This window comes from Ambystoma mexicanum, chromosome 12 (assembly GCF_040938575.1).
Source record: "Ambystoma mexicanum isolate Mex_15411 chromosome 12, UKY_AmexF1_1, whole genome shotgun sequence".
Taxonomy (NCBI): Eukaryota; Metazoa; Chordata; class Amphibia; order Caudata; family Ambystomatidae; genus Ambystoma; species Ambystoma mexicanum.
In genome coordinates this window covers 153,238,073-153,258,854 of record NC_090936.1, presented here as the reverse complement: position 1 = coordinate 153,258,854, position 20,782 = coordinate 153,238,073, and the positions used below count along the sequence as shown (strand labels likewise).

General features: G+C 48.6%; 1 protein-coding gene across 7 annotated transcripts in view; it reads left to right on the top strand.

Annotated features, from left to right (window-relative positions):
• FGD4 (FYVE, RhoGEF and PH domain containing 4) overlaps positions 1–20,782 on the top strand; it is a 1,139,208-nt gene that overhangs the window by 420,100 nt on the left and 698,326 nt on the right. For 2 of the 7 annotated variants that reach the window (XM_069628207.1, XM_069628204.1), the window contains exon 1: positions 12,485–12,618. The exons of the other annotated variants lie outside the window; for them this stretch is intronic. The gene's annotated coding sequence lies outside the window, so the exon portion shown is untranslated. Of the gene's footprint in view, positions 1–12,484; positions 12,619–20,782 lie in introns of those variants that run through there. 7 annotated transcript variants of the gene reach the window in all.

Sequence of the window (20,782 nt, the reverse complement as noted above, 5' to 3'; positions counted from 1 at the left end):
TCTGTACACTGTGTGTGCACAGTATGATCTTTGTAAACGCTAAGTGAGTGAGTTGCAAAGTGGCAGTTGCACACACTGCAGTCTGTGCAGGGCAGTCAGCGGGAGCAGCCGAGGAAACATCCAGACCCATAGTGGAGGTAAGACTCATCATTGAGAACAATGCTAAGCAATTACTGCTTAAAATCAAAATTACTGCTGTGCTGCGAGGATTTTGCCTGCCACTGAACCTCTAATTGTGCTGGCAGAGTAGAGACTGCCATTTGACTGAGATGCGAGTTTTGGTCCATTTACTAATGGTATTACTGAGACCAGGCACAAGAAGGCAGGCGAAAGTGCGTGAGGGAACGGCCTCGGGGTGGTGGGACAAGATCCTCTGTGAATGTGCCCCCACCTCAAGCACAAAGAATGTGCACGGAAGAACGTTGCATGAATTGGACCACTAGTGGGACAGAGCATGGGGAATTAAACCTGAAGAAGAGCAAGGGGAGCAAGAACCAGAAAACCAACCATTTTCTATAGATCCACCAACAGATGTTCCCCTGCTGAAGCATTCTCAACCCTTATTCATCCAAACCCTCCACCCCGCATCGCCTAATGTCCGCTCCGGTGGACGTTGCCAATCCCCCAATGGTATTGAAGACAGGGGCCTCAAGTACACAGATCTTCAAAGAGAATGATACAGATTCAGCTGTCGTAGCGGAAGGAATAATGATGGGGGAAGTTCAAGGTCACACAACTTGGAGGAACCACCATGTCCAGTTACATCCCCTGCTCATATTCCAATGGAAGCTATGGGCCTGGTGCCTGAGGATGCATCAGTACTCGAGGATGACTATTCATATCTTGAAGCACTCTTTAACCGGCCCAAATTGCCGCAGCATGCAGTATTGACACCCGCCCACCCGATGTCACGCATCAACCTCCACTGATTCAAACCTGAACCAGTCCTCAAGGAATATAAGGGAGCCCCTGGCGCACCAAGTATGAACGTTTGGAGGGGTGGACCATGTTCAATTGCAGAACCTGATAATGGCAGCTCGAACAGTGAATGTGAATCCATTCCTGAAGCTGTATGAAAACCTAAATGATACAATAAAAGACCAAGCCACACTATTGGCAATGTTACACACAAAGCTGATATTTATGGAATCCTTTGTTAGATCTGTACAGTCTAAGCTTTATAAAAAAGCAGAGATTACAGTGCAGTGGCAAGCCAGGCTATTTGATCTAGCGAGAGGTGAAGTAGCAGAGAAAACCACATTGATGGCCTCAAATCTGGAACAAATGAAGTGGCTAAGACATCAAAAGGGACCAAGCCCTGTGAAGCCGATGGAGTCGGGACCTTTGGATGAGACTTCTCACATTCCTCCCCCCCACCACACCCCCTCACCCCACCAAGTTCAACAGGTGAAGTCCTGGAGCCAGAGTGTCATAACGTTGGATCCTTTATTCTGCCATACCATGATTATTGCTATGATCTCAAGAGCAAATACAAGCCCAGGATACAGCTGTCAGCGTGGGAAATAAACAAGAACCCGAAGTCATGGAAGTTCCTGTAACAAAAAATCAAAATGCCATTATTATAGACCAGGATAATAAACTCTATCCTGTCTTTAGGAAAAGTGGCCACCATGAACCGAGCGGAAAGAAGATGACCCTGAAACAACAAAAAAAGCCAAAAAACCAGCCTTACTCAAAAAGGCCATTCTAATGGATCAAGAGCCCTCTTAAGAAATGTGATACTACCATCTTCACAGACCTCTGCAAAGTCTAAGCTGGTTTCACATCCCAATCCAGACCCTCCGAAATGTACTACCAATAAGTCAGTAACTGAACAAGAGATGTTGGACGAGAATACTTGCTTGCTAATGAACCTTTCAACATACTCTGACAAAATAATCTTGGTGGATGAAGCCTTGACCAATGTTACCTATGAGCTCGATGAGACAGAGGAGCTGCGGGCGAATACGCTCTCCTAATTCCCAGTGAGGAAGCTGCGATCTCCCCTTTAGTAGACCTAAATCCAAGCGACATAAGTCTGTTCCCTTTCTCGCGATGGAAAAACCAAGAACTGCATTGCTTGAGAAAACCAAGGCCCATAGCGAGATTTGCTCTGAAAAGATTCCAGGACGGAGAGAATCATAAGACTATGAGAGGGAAAAGCCCTGCACTCATTCCCCAAGGTGCAGAGAACACTCTGGCGTCGATAGAACATTTGATTCCTGAAAGACGCCCTGATCATAAATTGGAAAAACGTTCGAAAGCTACTTCACTGTTCACTTAAACTCAGATTCATCACCCCAGACGACATTAAGATTGTGGAATTTGTAAAGGAAACCGTCTTGATTGGAGTACATCTCCACTCAATGCTCGTCTGAAACTGCCTGGTCCAAATACTGGTTGGAACCCTACAATTGAATGCCCCCAAACTAGCAGACTGGTAGGAGCTGCCCCTTCTAGAATAACGCCATCAGGAAGCGGGGAAATCTCATGGGCTGAAGGTGACGGTGGGAGCTGCACACAGACAAGCAAGAAACCTAAAAATGTACTCACAAAGGAAGATTGTGCCAAGTGACTCCACTTACAGAAACGTTAGCATCGGCCACAGAACTATAACTTCCTACAACTCGGGGATCTCATTTGCATTTAGCCTCATGCAATACGTGTTGTTTCACGCATTTGTTTAAGGAAGAGGGTCTGGATATGACATCTTAGGATAAATGCTGCATGCAGGAGACCTGGCTATCAATCAAACCTATGTGTGAGGGTATTGATATTTTCCCTAATCCCGCCATCCAGTCAAAGGTGGGAAGGCCCTCGGCAGGACGTTTCACATTGGTGAAGAGGGGCGGCGCAGGTACTATTCTGGATGCAAATAATCTTAATGTCTTTACCCAAGCAGTGACCCTGTCCTGGGAAAGAGGGGAGGACCAAAGTCCGCTAACACTAATTGTAATCAATCTATAGTGGAACCCTCTTGGGATGGGAGATGATGACTTTGTGGGGGTAGTTGCCAATGTGATGAGGTGTGAATAACAACGAATGACCCTCACATAGTGGTATGCAGTGATCTCAATATAAGATGCCAGCATGAAGTAGGGGTGAAAAGGGTATTGATCAGGAGGGCGGCACTCTGGGTCTCAGAACTTGGGGAATGTGATGTGGGTATGGTCAATGGCTACTTACGAGGGTATATCCCTGGGAAAACATAGTGGTCTCAGGGCAATCATACAGCGCACCTGGAATATTATTGTGTCTGGGGCTTTAACTGAATGGCTGAGCACTCTGGAATTTGACCTGGTGCTAGAAAGTGACCATCTCTTGACCCTGACCATAAGGGGATGGGATATTGTAGGCCCACAATAAATGACAGATGCACTAAATGTTAATCATGGCAGGACCCACATGAGAATAATGTCAAGGGATGTTAAAGGCTTTACCAATGAATATCAAAAGAGCCTGGAGAAAAGTGATGCGGGAGTAGATTACTATAGTGCTTTAATGGATTTCAGAGTTAAGCCCCAGATTGGGGCAAGACCTGAGTTCAAGAGACTGCACTATCCGAGCCAGGAAGTGAGAGAGATGAAGAAACTTTTGAGAGCTGACCTGCGGGGTACAGACCGTGAAATTGAAGGAGAAAAAATTGCTATGAAAAAAAGAAGGCGGCAATTTAGAATTTGGCTAATAGAGCTCAGTGCTTCCAAGAAGATGCAGAAACTATAATGAAGATCTTCTCAAATATAAACACGAGAGATCTAGGGAAGCTCCTTAATAACAATGGCACATTTCAACTGGCCACAATGGTCCCAACTGGGCCAGAAAAGGTCTGGATCAAATACTTTGCCGATCCCTTCAGTGGCTCGGATGGTGGTCTCGGAGTAAATCCAGGAAATTGTTCTGCCCCTTCGCCTATAGAGTTTGACAAGGAAGATGTACAGATTTTGATGAAAAAGCTAAATACATCAAGAGCTGCAGGGCCTGATTGCCTGAATAATAACATCATAAAGGAAAATCCAGAGGCTTGGGCAGAATTCTTCTGGATCCTCTTTGACCGAATTCTAACGACCAGAAAAATTCTCATGGAGGAATGCACTGATTGTCCCGATCTGTAAGAAGGGTGATGGCGACGATCCGAAGAACTAGAGGCCCATAGCTCTGCTCGATACCCTGGGGAAGATCTTCTCCTCAATCCTTTTAAAACACCTAAATAAATGGGTACGAGATTCAGAGAACCTTGATGCTAGGCAGGTGGACTTTGTTTCTTGGGTGGAGATAAGTCTCAATCTATTCTTATTAACCATATTAAAGATGTGGGCGATTGAGACCAAGCAGAAGGTGTATTTGGCCTTTATAGATCTGGAGCAAGCCGCCGCGATAGTATCAGTAAAAATAAGTTCTGGTACAAATTGTCTGATTGGTCTTGTCTTCCATATCTTCTGGAGGCAATAAGGGCACTCTACTCTGGTACCTCAATACAAATAAGAATGTCAGCCAAGGGTTTAACCAGCCCAATCCACACCTTTCAAGGATTAAAACAAGGTTGCCTTTTGGCGCTGGCGATTTTTAATCTGTACTTGTCAGATATGGTATCCTGCCAAGAAGGGTTAAGAGCTTTTCCCCCCGAAGTTGCACAGCCATCTGATCCCATGGATGGTGTACGCCAATGATTTGCTGACCACCTTTTTTCTGTAAATGCTGTGCTTTTTAATGAGACTTATGTGCTTCATGGTCTCCATCTTTGCACCGAGTTTTTGAGTACCATTTCTCCCTTTTTGTTTGCATGTTCTACCTTGTGGCGTGCAGGCCTTTCAGGGTCCTCCTGCATGTACAATGTGGGGGATAGCTCTACTCTCTAAAGCCTGTGAAGAATGTGCAATTTGGGGGCGGCCTCCTGCTGCCTGAACCCCGACCCTGTGTGAGTGAAGCTTGCACTGCTGTGGTTCACACTATGCTTGTTCTGTGTTAGTGGCGTTTGCCCTGCTGTACCCTTTCTGTAAGGGTGAATCTTACCTTGCTGTGGCCTGTTTTGTGAGAGGGAAGCTTGTCCTGCAGTGGCCCATGTTTTACCTATTCTGTGTGAGTGAGATTTGCACTGTTGGGCCAGTTGCAGGTGATTGAAGCTTGCCCTGCTGAGCCCATGCTTTACACATTCAGAGGAAAGTTTGCCCTGCTGTGCCGCCTCTTCTACCTGTTCTGCATGAGGGAGGTTTACCTTGCCGTGGCCCGTGCTGTACCTATTCCGTGGGTGTTAACTTTGCCCTGCTGAGTGCAGGATGTATTCGTTCTGTTAGGGAATCTTGACCTGCTGTGCTGCTTGTTGTACCCACCTTTGTGGGAGTAAAGCATGCACTCATGTGGCCCATGCTGTGCCTGCAGGGCTGGCTCAAGGATGTGCCTGTCCGTGGGCAGCAAATGATGTGGGGGTCCCCTGTATTTGCATAAATAGGGACATTGTGATATTACACAAAAGGATATGACTGAATGAGTCTTTAATACGCAAAAGTATCATGGGAAGTTCAATTAAAAAACACATTGCCATGAGTAAGGCAGGAGACAAACCGTGAGGTCCAATATATGAATTATCACTGTTAATATTTAACTTTATAGTAATACGAAAGGGCAGGGCACCCCAGCACAATCAGGAACTGGGGAATGAATAGATATAACATATACAGACCTGTTCCTGTTTGATAATAGCATACAAATAAATTGAGAAGTTATTTCAATCGCACAGTGCCACTATAAAACAGAGTAGTATAAAGAACAAAGGGCATTTGTCATAATTAGTACAAGTGGAAACCATATTTTTAAGGGGAAATCATGTGGACTGGGAGAAATAATAAATTTGAGACTCTCTGGCGGAACTTCCCACCTAAGAATCTTGCTTGCAGAGCGTACCCGTGCATGCTGCATGCTGCCGAGTACAGGTTCTGGAGCTGCGGGAGGATCCTCTGGATTCGGTATCTCCCTCTGTTCACTGGGAGATGTTTACGGGAGGGATCTCGTTTCCCTCTTTGGAAATCCTGGCATTCCTTCACTGGCAGGAGCTGTAAGGCAGATTGTACCTTCAGCCAGGGTCCAAATGAGCGATTCTTGTTACTCCTTGCAAGGTCTTCAGATGATCTGCCAAAAGAGGGGCTCAGCCCTCTTATAAAGCCAAATGGGCCCCAATGATTGGTGTAGGCTAGGCCTACCTTAATGAACCAATCCTGGGTCCCCACGTACAATCTCTTATATGCATGAGATCATAACCAGAGTGCTTTGCAAAAAGAAAGGTAAAGGGGTGAAAATGTGTACTACGAAGTCCCACGCAACTTCCTGTCTGTTGTGAATCAAAGGGACTATCTGGTTATTTGAGCTCTCTGTGGTTCCTGATTAAAGCGGCAGGTCTCCCCTAAAGCTGCAGCCAGACCATACTTTTGGTCACTGCCAAACTACATACTCGTACCTTCTGAATGGGGTCACCCTGCGGGAATGACTACTGTAAAAAGGTGTCCCAGACATAACATTTCACTGCCCTTGATACTAAGAGGTGGGAGCTGGCTTCAGGCTGACATAGATGCATAACAAAGGGGTTGGTGTTTCCTGTCTTTTTTTAGCCCTGTGACGGGGGCCTGCTTGAATGAACTCATCAGTATGCATAGCTGCCACCAGCATGCTCAACAAAGGACCATGCGATCCATGGAGCCTTTGTCATTTAATCAGGCTGGCTATGGCAGGAAGAAGGTTTTTCCCTCCCCCTTTTCAGATGCCGTGAAGTACTCCTAGCTGTCACATTCCAACTAAATTTGACCGGGGGTCAGTGCCTGTAGGCTGTGTCCACCCAGAGTACACAGGTCTATGTGTTTGTCGTGCATTGAGCATAGGAAAATGTGTGTGGATTATCCGCACACATTTTCCGAGTTTGAGCTACCATCATTCAATTTCATATAAAATTTCAAAAAAGCACAGGCGAGTGCACACCCACTGTGCGGATGGTCTAATTTCTCACAAAGGGGATACTACAAATACCAAAATGCAAATCAGCGGAAGGCAAAAAATGGCCTTGGGATTTAAAAAATGTACTTTCAAGACTTGGACTCAACCCAAAAGGTAATGTGTGAAAATATTACTTGTGTGTGTTTCGATGTTTGACAAATGTAGCTTCATACATGTGATGAAACGATTACATTCTTTCAAAAATTAAAATGTTATTGTGTTAAATACGAACATCTAAAAATAATGGAGTTAGTATAAAACTGTTTTGGGCAATGCCACAGGGCGGCCCAAGGCGAGGCAGGGTAACTGATGTTACTATCAGCAGGCCAGGAGAGGGGCAGCCCCACCCCTTTGCCTGCTCCTTTCCCCCTCAGTTGCAGAGACACGGAGTCTCTGCTACACAAAGCTGAGGAAGGGTGAGGTGTGAACAATCTCCTCACCCTTCCTCTAAGCAACAAGGTGCTAAGCACCTAAGGAAACCAGTCGGGCAGGGCTCGGGTTCAAAGACCTGCCTCCCCAGGGGGCCAGACAGTCGGCTACCCGGCCGGGGGCTGGAACACAGCCCCCACTACTAAACACATCATAGACCCAGGGCTCCCCTTGGTCTTCTAAATAAGAGCGGCATGCTCTGAGAAAACACAATCAGTTTGTGGAGCCTGAATGGGGACCCAAACAAATAGGAGGTTCGCTGTTTACTCAGTGTCTTCCAACTTTTGCTTCTTTACCACAGAACCCTCCCACCCTACAAAATAAGGGAGAAGAACAAAGGAAAAGAGGTACAAGGCACTGTACGGTGCCCACAACAAGTCGTGGGACATGAGAAGGCGGCACGGGCCAGAGAGGGTAACCTCAGGACCCAGTGGCCAAAAGTATGATACTATTATGATATGTGATTATTGCTCTCTCCAGAACCATATCTGTACAATAAAATCCTAAGGCCTTTTATTGCCAACACTTGACAAAAATTTTGTGAGCCAAATTATACCGGGTGAGGGTAAGGGGTCGGCCAACACTAGTGCATGCATATGGGTTCAGCAGTTATGTGTGATATACCTTAATTTCCCTGGAGGAGGGTGTAGATTTAGCAGGTAACTGGTTCTTTGTGTGTGCGCTCAGAATGCGGATGTCCCTTTGCATTACGTAACATGGAAACGTTGAGAAAATGTTGTCCACAACTATGGCCTCTTAAATGAGCCACATAAATTGCTTCTACTTTGAGTTCTGCTAGAAGAAAGGAAGTGACCAGCAGTAATTACGGGGCCTGCAGCGTCTGAGGGGCCTCTAGAAGTGGATATTTGTCACTAGAGCGTCACAAGGGTTTGGAAGGTGACACTGTGGCCAAAGCAAGCCTCGTACATGTGGGCTGAGCAGGGGTCAGTAAGCACAGGAATGAAATGTGCACACACCCACCAATTCTTGGAAGAAAACGTGTTTGCATTTTATTACACACCCAAAATGCAGCACAGAGCATTGGCAAGATCATGAGAAGAATCAAAAAACGGCCATATTCGTTCTAAAACAATAGCCATGAATTACCCTCCGTGTCCCATAGGCAGTGCACGATGGGGTGGTGCACCCTCGCCCCCACCCCACCATGCCCAGTGGGAGTGATACCAGGAGGCCTAAGCTCTTATATCAAATGCCTCCTGGTCCCACGCTCCAGGCCCCTGTAGCCCCTATGGCCCCAAAGCCCTCCAGCGAGAGGCGGTCAGCCCAACTCACCGGCCGACTATGGGCACGGGCCCCCCCCCAAAGGGGTAAATCATTGGGCTCTTCAAGGGGGCAGTGCCGAGGGAGGGGTGAGTTGTCCAGACAAGTTATTTTTTTGGATGCCATTCTGGACACTTTTTTTACTACACCGTAAACGCCAAAACAACCAAACCAAAAATGTACATTTTCTAACAAATACACTGTAAAATTAAATCATCAAATTGTTTACAGTTCCTATCATATCACGTGGTCCAGGCGGACCATGACTCTGGCCCCCCTAAGGAGGCGGATGGTGGTGAAGCCCTATCCCCTCCCCACCATGCCCTTGTGGGGGCGACACCAGGAGGCAGCCCCTTTGTGACCGGCACTAGCTGCCCCCTGATCCCGCCCTCCTCCACCTTTCCTCTGGCACCCTCCAGTGGCTGTACACCCATTAGGAGGTGGGTGTGGGGGGACCTGTGCCCTCCCCTCCTCACTATTCCAGCTCCGGAGTCCCCTGCAAGGGGATCTCAGTGTTCACATGGTCCTCCCCCCACCTCACACGACCCCCCCCCGACCTCTGTATTACGAGTAGGTGGGATGGGAAATTGAAGAGGTCGTCTGCAGAGGTTGCTCAGTGTCTGCAAGCAGGAGTGCCGCGGCGAGGATCCCCTCCAGCAGGGCGAGGCGGTAATCTATGCACTCCTTGCCCGCTAGAACCTCCAATTATGGAGAGATCCTGGCTCAGCCGCGCTTGTGCCCTACCCCCTGCCGAGACTGAGCCCGCCAAAAGTCTGCCTCACCCCCCTAACTGGGCACCTGGATCCTGCCAGCATCCACCAGTCCCCTCCTGTCCAGGCTGCCGCCCAACCCAGCATCGCCGCATTGGCGTGTCCTTTACCTTTGCATTCCACCTCACCACCACCACATGCCACATAACCCGGACCTATCAGTGCGGGGCAGTCCCCCCTTCCCATGCAGCACTGAGAAAAGCCAAGATGTTCCGAAGCAACATCTCTGTTCCTCATCTCAACAGGTAAACCCCATCCTGGCGAACAATGTAGGCACTCCTCAGGCGTCTATGGGCCACAACCCTAAAAGGCCCATTTCTGGAAGACAGCTAGGCCAGCCCATTGTTCAATATCCAAGCAGAGATGGTCAGGGGACAGATCTGCAACCCCCACCCCCAACCTTTCTGAGGGAATATCTGAGATCCTGGGTGGAGGCCACACATCCAGGAGAATGCAGACAGAAGCTCCTCTCTTAAATCTCTCCTTCCCAGGGAGACCAAATGATGGCCCCCAAAGTGCAGGATGACCATGTCGAGGTAGGACAATTATCTCATGTTCCTTTCCCTGGGCACGACCGCCCTCAGCTGAGGCAAACTGTCCCTCCCATGCAATCCATAAAAGTGACGCCTCAGATCTATACCTGAAGTCGAGCATCCCCATCTCCTCCACCAGGCTCGACAACCCTCCTGATGAATGAATGGCCAATGATCCATACCACACGACCAGGTGACATGATCTAATACAAAGAAGCCAAAAGAAAAATGGTTAGACAGAACGGTTCCACTTCCCTTCTTTCTCGCACCCGTAACACACAGCACCTTTCTTCCAACCCTTTCTCCATAGCTCAGGAGCAACGTGCTCTCCTTGGAAACAACACAACACAACACAACACGACACAGAGCACCACAGGTTTGATCCCCGTGTCCGCACGTAGAAACCTCTGGGTATTAAGCGCCTAATAAATAACCGATCATATCATAACGTCACTCGCTGTCATTAGCTAATCAGCATAACAAGTGAGGCCGCATGAAGCCTTGAAGGCACTGTATTTCCATCTACCCAACTTCATAATCTGCCCTGCCCCGAATCCTACCCTTGCTGCTGTGGTAGCCGCCCCAATCCGAAAGGAGTGAGGAGAAAAGCCTACCCACTGAACCCTGCCACCGCCAGGGCCTATTGAAAAAACATCTTATAACTAAAAACGAGACAAGCTGGACCCATCCTTGTGAAACAGCAGTGGCCCTGCCGTGTCCCCCCCCCCCCGGCCAACAAAAATCGGCCATTGCCCTGACTGGACATGCTAAACCCTCACTCGAAATCCCCAGGGAGATCCTAGCCCCCTTCCCTTCCTGATCAGTATTATTTTTTCATAATAAACGGTTGTACAGCCTAGTCCCCCCCTCAAGCTCTACGTCCCCGAATCGAAGACCCCCTTTCTTGTGGCTTGTGGATGCTGGAACCAATTCACCAATGCGGAATGCCCCATAGAAGGCCGTCACAAAAGCGAACATGAAGAGCAACGATTCATAGTCATCGCAGCATTTCCCCCCCCTCCAATACCCCCCCCCCCCATAGAACTCGTACCAACACCAGCAATTTCTCTGGGTCTATCGGCTGCCTAGAATCTCTGATGTCTGCCTGTAACCTTCCCGGAGTTGTCGCCTGCGGATACCCTAACTGCTGATGGCTGCCTGCGTCCACTTGCAGGTGTTCCAAATAATTTAGTAAAGGAGCCCTGCCAAACCATGACCCATAGCCCTTTTCTTGACAGGATGCGCAAAAACTCTGGAAGGAGGTAAGTTTTCGCTGCTAATGACTTGGCGATCAGCGGGGAGATGGCTGGGTGGCGGGTCCAGGAGGAGTGGTACAGCGGTGTTGCGGCGGGATCACCGAGGAGGAGGCGATGTTGTCCTCCTCCGCTCCCGCCCCTAAATTCTGGCGTTCCTGCCACCGGCCCGCTACTACCGTCCCAGAAAGGTCTGCAAAATGGTCTTCTGTTGCCCCCACCTTGGCACACCAGTCGCAATGCGATGGCTCTCTGCATCACCTATGTGTGCCGGAAGAAGGTGGGCAGGGCCGCAGCCTGAAGAGTATGGGTTTCCCATGCCGCCCCTGCCCTACCCAGTCAACCAGTTAATCGCAGGGGCTTACAGCCAGAAGCAACACTGCCCCTCTTTATAACAATATTACTAGGTATGTGCCCCCCCCGCCCCCTGACAGCGGGTCACCGGGCAATGGCACAGATTGCCCATGCTGCCTGTGTGCCTGTTCCATTCTGTTATTCCCTTTGCTGCCATCTGCATAGTCTCCAGCCGCTCTGGCGGATCCGAAAGACATGCATTGGACGTTTTTCCACTGACCTTCTGCATTTGAAACCCATATTCAGGTAGGTTTTCACAGCTGCAGGCATATGGCTCCCCAGACATCATTTTGAAACGGGTCCCAAGCATCTTTAGCCGTTCCTGCTTTTTGTTTTTATGCGGAGAGTTTAAGTTAATTTATTGTGGGACAATGCTATGAGAGGTTTACAAACAAATCCTGCGGAATAAACCGTTTAGAAATCTCGGTGTTTTATTTGGCTGGGCAGTGCACAAACTTATGAGCGAAATAGTCTGCACAGAAATGGCATGTTATGTGTAAAATAAACTCCCTGGACGCAGGAGGAAGCTGCTGTGCCCATGCATATTGCCAAGTTGACCCCTTTGTGGTACTTTGCTGCACAGAGCGCAAGGCCGCTGCCCTTGCCTGCCACGAACATCTGCCGTGCATTGTGCTCCAGGGTTCAGCCACTTGACTGCCCGCTTGGCCACGCGAAACTGCCCCTCCCGCCCCCCCTCTAAAAAAAGCACCTGCCATGGAGTGCCAGACACTGCGCTTCCCTTCATTATGGAGTCCCAGTACAAAGGGAGCGTGTGTTGCCCAATAGGCAGCAGTCACCGGCGCCTCTGCCAATAGTCTGGTCGGAGTGCGGTTACCATGGCGGCTGCCATCTGCTCCCTCCCTCCAGGAATGCGCTGTGAGAAGCGTGGGCCCGGGGACGCCGTGCAGCGGAGTGTGTGTGTGTGCGCGCGCCAGCCTTCCCAGGCTCTCTGACCGAGGGGGTCACAGCGACTCGCGCCGCCGGGGCTGCCTGTCAGGGGGAGGGCGCCGCATCTGCCAGGTTAGTGCCAATCGCCATGGAATCTGCTTTATTTATTTGGCTGCTGTGTGTGGACGCCAGCTAGGAGCTGACTGGGGACGTGTGCTGCCGGGGTTACTGCCACACACATAGAGCTGTCAGTTACTCCGTGCCATCGCTGCCGGTGCTGCTTCTGTGATGCCAGTGCCTCACACATGCTTCCTGCAGAGCGATAGGAAGCCACGGTCTCTGTGTTTAGCCCCCTTTACACCGCTGAAGACACCCAGCGCTGACCGACAGGTTCATGTCACACCCGGGGCCGGTGACCAAAGCTGGTGCTTTCTTCCTAGCACCCATCCGCTTCGTTGGCACCGCTGCAGGCTCCCGTCCAGGAACCGACTGAGGGCCGCGTTGTGTGGGGACAGGCACTGGGATCTGCGCTGGTCAGGCTACTGCTGGACCCCGGCCGGCCAGGAGCTGGCAGCAGACGCGGCTTCTCCGAGGTTACGTTTAGGGCCAGCATCTGCTGCAGCCTCCGGCCGGGAGACGGGGGGGGGGGGGCGGGGGAGGGGGGGGGGTGCTGTTTCCATGGGGCCAGCGTCAGGCACGGAGATCCGAGTAAGGCATCCACACTGTTTCCGACCACCGGGTAGACACTGGCCTACGATGGTGGCATGGGGTGCTGTTGTCCCAAGGACCGCTGGGCATGTGTTCAGGCTCCATCCAAGATATTGTTATTATTTAGGGTTAAATGAATTAACTGCTATTCCGCCTTTGGCCTTCGGTGGCTTGCCGGCAGAGAGGAGTTTTGTGTTGGGCTTTGTGGAAGCAGTTGTCTTTGTTGTGTCACACGTTGTCATACTGGGGTGACAGTTATCAGCCAAATGGCGGTAGTTGGTAATTTGGGTAGGTTTGGGCTGGCGTTTCTTTGTTCTGACTTGGGATATGTGTCTGCAAAAAGCAGAGCACCCGTTGCCCGCCCAAGCTTGGTACTGTCACGCGGACCCCATTTCCCGTTGGTGCTTGGAGCAGGTTGCATCCGTTGTCATAATTGGACAGCTCCCACCCTCCCTGTGCTTTACATGAAACGCCCCCTCAGCGCTTCAGGTGCATGATGATAAACGTGGTGTATAGCTGCTGGAAACGGGGTTTCGGGGCTCTGTGTTTCTTTCGGATTTTGAACGCAGGCATTGATTTATTGCAGGGAATTGTTTGTTTTCCCCCCTGCGTTCTGCTTTGCACTTCTCTATTTCGTCTGTTTTTGAAACTGTGGCTGTTTGACTTATTTTTAATATAAAACCAGACAAAGTTCAGCAATCCTTATGCAGGAGTGTGCGCGATCCATCTTCCCTTATTCGCGGCCCTGCTTCATTGCAGCAGCGGTGTCTTTTCTGCGCGTGAACCTCTACATCCCGTGCATCTGGGGCCGAAATCATGATATTGTTATTTTTTGTAGGGCTAATAAGTATGTGCACGATATAGTGTTTTGGTCCTGGTGATTGGTGGGTGTGGGGGAGCGGTGCGTGTGCAGGACCCTGCAGTCCTGTCCTTGTGCCTGTGGAAAAGCAAGAAGCGATGGGGAGTCCTTAGTGTCCTTTGTCAGCTCCCCACCCCTTGCCCCCCAGCCAGCCGTCCAATTAGCTGCTTCCGCTCTCTGGGTTGCTGCACACTGGCCTGGGAGAGCCAGTGAAAGGCGCTTAGAAGTGGGCCTATGCACTTTGTTGTCATATGTATCCGAAACCTTCCAGCACCACTCGTGGTGGTGCTTGCGCCACATATAGGCCGAAACTATTGCATTAGAGTAGACATTGGGAGACATGGCGTATGAGGAGGGACACACAGCTGGTAGGTGGTGTTTGGTTACTTGCCCACCCATTGACTGCCCATGGCTATTCCAACCCAGTTCCTGCCCCACCCCGCCCAAAGCACCTCCCCATAGGAACTCTTTGTGCTAGCTTCACCAAGCCTTACCATCAAACGGTGCACACAAAGTGCCTGTCAGAGTTTTTTAAAAGCAGTCTTCTGAGAGTTCATGACTAAATTAGAGCTATAAACGTGCTGCTGGTGTAATAAAAATGTCTTAACCAGGTCTGGCTTCAGCCACTCGAGCTGGAAGCACTAGAAGTGTCCTTCACTGAAGTCCTGTTAAAACAAGCATTGGCAAAGCCAACAGTTTTGGATTGTGTATAAGTAAATAAATTAAAATGGACCTGCAAATAAAGTAACGTTGTGATCTAGTGCCCAACTCGCTGGCGTGGAGACGTGGGTTCTAATGCCCGCTTCAGAACCTCACAAAAACAACTGTGAATGCGGGATTCTGGGCACATTCTCGGGCTCCCTGACCCTTTACAGTCTGTGCCAGTCACATGTCTCCACCAGACTTCCCAGCGTGACTATAATACAGTCTTAACTGGACCTCAAACCCAGGTTTTTAGTTCTACTCCCACTACACCTATCCACTGACATGTGGAGGCTGGTTGATATCTGCTTTTATTTGCCAAAGGCTTGCCTGGCAGGGGACAGTGCCTCACCTTTTCAGCCTTAATGTGGCGCTGCCCCCTCGCCAGGCTGGGGAGGGGCAGTGTCACCATTACGTCTCAAAAAGTTAGGCCGCTGGAAGCCGAGGCGTTTTTCCTAAAGCCTGAAGCTCCCGCGAATGAGCTGGAGCTTCATGCTTTAGGGGAAAAAAAAGGCCTCTGCTTCCAGCGACCTCACCTGTCTTCCATAATGGTGGAAGGGGTGCCTTGCAAGGTATTTTTTTCTGAAGCCTGAAGTTCTCCCACATGAGCGAGAGCTTCATGCTATAGGACAAAAAGCCTTGTCCTGTAGCAGTCAGTGGCTGCCAGAGGAGACTAGTGAGCCCCGGCTGGGCCCCGCCACAGAATGAGTTTTCTGAGCCTTCCAGGGCTAGGCCCCAGCCAGCCCCGGCCCACTTAAAGCCCTGACTGTCTTGATACACCTGACAGGGGCACAATTCACAACTGTCTGGACAAGCCGTGGCAGTGTATGAGCTCTGTGGTAGTGATGGCTGCAGTACAAAGCACATTAGCATAACATACAGTCCAGGCGCTTCCAAGTACTGCACCCATGCCACATGGACGCTGTCCACTAAGATCTCTCCTGCTCCGAGGAGCCAGCTCTCCTCTCTATCAAGTATCCGAAAACAAAGACCGTAAAATGTATCCGCAAATTCCCCAAACCAAATGCTCCAAAGAGCCTGACACATAACATGCATGTGTTTCCAATTATGCGCTGGAGGAGGCCCGCCTCCCACTGTTTTCACCCTCCGGGGTTTGTCCTCTTTAATTGGCAAATTATGTTCGCAACCGAGACACTGGTGTGTGCAGTTTCTGGGCGGATTAGTGGGGATCTGTTGGTTTGTGAGCTTGTCATTACGAGTAAGCATGTTTCGCATTTCAGAGGCATTATTGTTTTCTAAATACTCCCCCGCACTCAAGGAATGTCAGATCCATGTCCTGGACAGGAATTGGATTGCTGAAGTGACTGTTGAGTCTGAACTGCACCAAATGATATGTTTTTCTAATATTCATACATTGGACATGCAGCATTTATAATGGAGTTTACTCACATACGTGAGAGGGGCTGTATTCCCTTATTTGCCCTTATCCATGCCAACAGCAGGCTCGGACTGGCCCACAGGGCAGTAGGGCAAGGCCCAAACCCAAAATGCTAGTTTGGGCCAGGTTTTTTTGGTCAAAGTGGGCCTCTTTTTGTCCAGTGTGGGCTAGTTTGACGAGTTACTTCACTATGCGGCTAGTAGTTTTGACAATTGTTACTGAATACATATTCTTTAAAATGCACAATATGCATCACATTTTATCAAAAAACTCCCCCTTGGGTACTACTCAAATAGTCTGTCGCTAGGAAGGAATTGCCATTTGCAACTGTGGGCCACTTTTTAATTGGTGCCTGTGTCAATTTTATGCCCCAGTCCGACCCTGTCCAACGGGGTCGACCCATGCCACACACACATACTAACTTCTCCTCAACTCATTGTACCCTCAACGACCAGTACACTGCTACATTGTTTCCTAACTGGTCTCTTCCCTTGTAAATCCCCAAATAGAAATGCAACTTTATTGATGCCTGACAATAAAGCCAACAGTACATTTAGGCTGCCAAGTGGTCGAATCTCATGTGCAACACCTTGATCCAGTTCTGGTTTTCCCAATGTACGATGGGACTTTCCATTTCCCTTTGTCCATGTCCGATTGAGCCTGCAATTCCCAGCACGCAGTGTTAAAAGCCTGGAGGACTTACTGTAAATACCAGAAAGCGAGAAAAGTAAAGCGTTGACTGAATCATCATAATTGGAAATCTGTCCGTGCAGCTTCTGTTCAATCGCTTTATAGCCAGTTTCTGTCCTTGCAAAAGCGACCTACCCTATTCAAATCCGTTTTGGTGCTGCTAGAACTGCAAAGGGAGGGCCCTCTTCACGGGAACACCAGCAACCCCAGGTATGGTTTGGCTTTTTTGGACCTATGAGGTGCAGCTTGCTTCCATGTGCGTAGCTAGTAAGGGCCTAGGTTTGGGGATACGCCTTTCACTTAAAAGCTAGTACTGGATAAAGGTGATCACGACTGCACTGCATGGGGTCGGTTGGCAACTCTGCTTCTAGTACTGGATAAAGGTGATCACGACTGCATGGGGTCAGTTGGCAACTCTGCTTCTAGTACTGGATAAAGGTGATCACGACTGCACTGCATGGGGTCGGTTGGCAACTCTGCTTCTACTACTGGATAAAGGTGATCACGACTGCATGGGGTCAGTTGGCAACTCTGCTTCTAGTACTGGATAAAGGTGATCACGACTGCACGGGGTCAGTTGGCAACTCTGCCTCTAGTACTGGATAAAGGTGATCACGACTCCACTGCATGGGGTCGGTTGGCAACTCTGCTTCTAGTACTGGATAAAGGTGATCACGACTGCACGGGGTCAGTTGGCAACTCTGCCTCTAGTACTGGATAAAGGTGATCACGACTCCACTGCATGGGGTCGGTTGGCAACTCTGCTTCTAGTACTGGATAAAGGTGATCACGACTGCATGGGGTCGGTTGGCAACTCTGCTTCTACTACTGGATAAAGGTGATCACGACTGCATGGGGTCAGTTGGCAACTCTGCTTCTAGTACTGGATAAAGGTGATCACGACTGCATGGGGTCAGTTGGCAACTCTGCGTCTAGTACTGGATAAAGGTAATCACGACTGCACGGGGTCGGTTGGCAACTGCTTCTAGTACTGGATAAAGGTAATCACGACTGCACGGGGTTGGTTGGCAACTCTGCTTCTAGTACTGGATAAAGGTGATCACGACTGCACGGGGTCGGTTGGCAACTCCGCTTCTAGTACTGGATAAAGGCGATCACGACTGCACGGGGTCAGTTGGCAACTCCACTTCCCGATCACGACTGCATGGAGTCAGTTGGCAACTCTGCTTCTAGTACTGGATAAAGGTGATCACGACTGCACGGGGTTGGTTGGCAACTCTGCTTCTAGTACTGGATAAAGGTGATCACGACTGCACGGGGTCGGTTGGCAACTCCGCTTCTAGTACTGGATAAAGGCGATCACGACTGCACGGGGTCAGTTGGCAACTCCACTTCCCGATCACGACTGCATGGAGTCAGTTGGCAACTCTGCTTCTAGTACTGGATAAAGGCGATCACGACTGCACGGGGTCGGTTGGCAACTCTGCTTCTAGTACTGGATAAAGGTGATCACGACTGCACGGGGTCGGTTGGCAACTCTGCTTCTAGTACTGGATAAAGATGATCATGACTGCATGGGGCCAGTTGGCAACTCTGCTTCTAGTACTGGATGAAGGTGATCATGACTGCATGGGTTCAGTTGGCAACTCTGTGCTTCTAGTACTGGATAAAGGTGCCAGTTCGCAACTCTGCTTTAATAAGAGCTCAGTTGATGACCCACTTGAATTGCCTGCACACGTACATAGTTATGTCTCTGAGAAAAGGCAACTAGGTGTGGCTCGCGGATATATGCACGCTGAGTTGTAGGCACTTGAAATTTACTGCAGGTTTCTGTGTTTTAACTTTACACCGCATGGGCAATCTTTATGACATTTGTAAAATTGTTTATCCCTAAAAATGTGGTGAGAAAAAAGGTAAGGAGGCTATCATCATTGGGCCCTTTACAATGGATTTTCACTGGCACATTGTTTGCCTTTAGGGGGTAACAAATGGCTTAGTGTTGCACAGACACTGTTTCTGGGCTTCTCTTTTACAAATACTTGCCATCAGGTGTGTTAGTAGAATTAGGTTAACCTTAATCAATGACTACAACTCCCAGAATGCACAGATTCACTAATGAAACCCCAATTGTAGACAGGTGCTGCTCTGGTGACCTCACCCTATGTGTGAAACATCTGGGTCTGAGGTCTTGGGTCCCATGCACGCTTTACTCAAATATTGCAGTGTGTTCGAGATAGGCTGGAAGGAGAGCCTGGGAAGCTATCCCTCTGAGCAGTAAGTCTAATATGATGACCTTGTAAAAAAAAAATGCTCAAAAGCATTGCAGAAAGAATCTTCCAAATTCGAGGTTACATTACTCTTCTCTTCTGATTCAGGTCTTCTTGACTGGAAGCCCAAGCCTTTGATTAGCATTTTAAATCCCTGGTGTTGTTGCTTTTGGCCTAATTTGATGTTTTGGCTAAGAAAGAGGAGTAGGACCCACACAATCATGAGTTCTCCTTCCTTAACATTGGACAAAGACTGCATGGTCATTTAGAACCAGAACAGAGAAGCAGGCTGCCCTATTTTCCTCCAAGTAAGATTGTGTATGGGGGAAGGATATCGCAGGGGCTATTTTTTGTCATTTCATTATCGCTTTTGAAACACTCTTTTACTTGTTTGCCTACTTCTGGTGGACCTTATTTCCAAGCTTAGCATCCCTATAGTGGGTTAGTCTTGAGTGCCGGTCACCCTCCCACTATCTCAATATCTCATAGGAAACCAGTTGTGCCCCATGTCTGAGCTTTGGGGCTAGTTGATCCTATGCTTCCAACTCATATGGTCCTTACTATAACATGTTTCAATCCTGTGGATACAAAATTAGCTTGGTCCCCTGTGGGGTTCTGCAGAGTACTATAATATCATCGTTTGATGAACTTGTACCTCGAGCTCCTGTTTAAACTACTACGTTCATTTGAAATGAATTATTAATATCCTGAAGGCAGTCCAATGTTGTTCCAACCGGATGATTATACCATCCCTGAAACTACATTTTCCCCGTACATATTGTAAGGCAACGGTTGGATCAATAAGGACAGGTTAAGGTTGGCTGCATGTAAAATCAAGATCCACCCCTCCGGCCATGGAATTAATCTTTTTTGCAATATTCTCAGCTCTTACCCTCTAATCTCTGCTAAAGTGTGTAACCTCAGGGTATTTGTTGACCATCATTTTACCATGGTCCTGCAAAAAAAGAAGAAATGATGGCTCGTGCGGAATAAGGTAGAGGTTGAAGAGGAGAGAGGACAGGGAGGCTCCCTTGGGGACCCCTTTGGAAGAGGGTGGGCGGGAAGTAGAATGGGGACGGAGCTTGATCTGGGAGTGGGTGGAAAGGGTTGAGGTGATTCAACAATAAATATTAGAATGTCTAACAAAGTGACACAGCAGCACGAATATAAACACAAAAGTGGCACTGGACAGGACTAATGTGAGACTCCATGAAGGACACAAAATCACTGAAGAAACGAGCAGACCTGTTTTGATGCAAAGGCTGATAACGCTGTGGCTGCTCTTCATCAGGGCAATATTCTGTGAACATAAACCACGTTTAATTTATATAGATGGATAAGAGGCAATTTTTGAAACAATACTTTTTATACAAATGGTGAAATCAAAAAACAAGGAAAAAAATACCTGTTTAACAGGGTTTAGTAGAATTTACGAATTTGCTTTTCCTATAAGACCTGACAAAGAAAAAGAAATTACCCAGTCATATAACAAGATTGCACTGGTTCACCAGCAAAAACCACCCGATTATCCAATTTTAAGCAGTTAGACACTTGAATGCTAATGTGTTTTGAAGTGAATACAGCATCAACTCAGCTTCATGTTAGTTATTAATCTGCAAACATTAATAGACAAATGAACCCAATAAACAATTCCTAGCAACAAATGGAAAGTATCTACAAAAGAAAAGCTCCAAGAATTTTTTTAGGCGG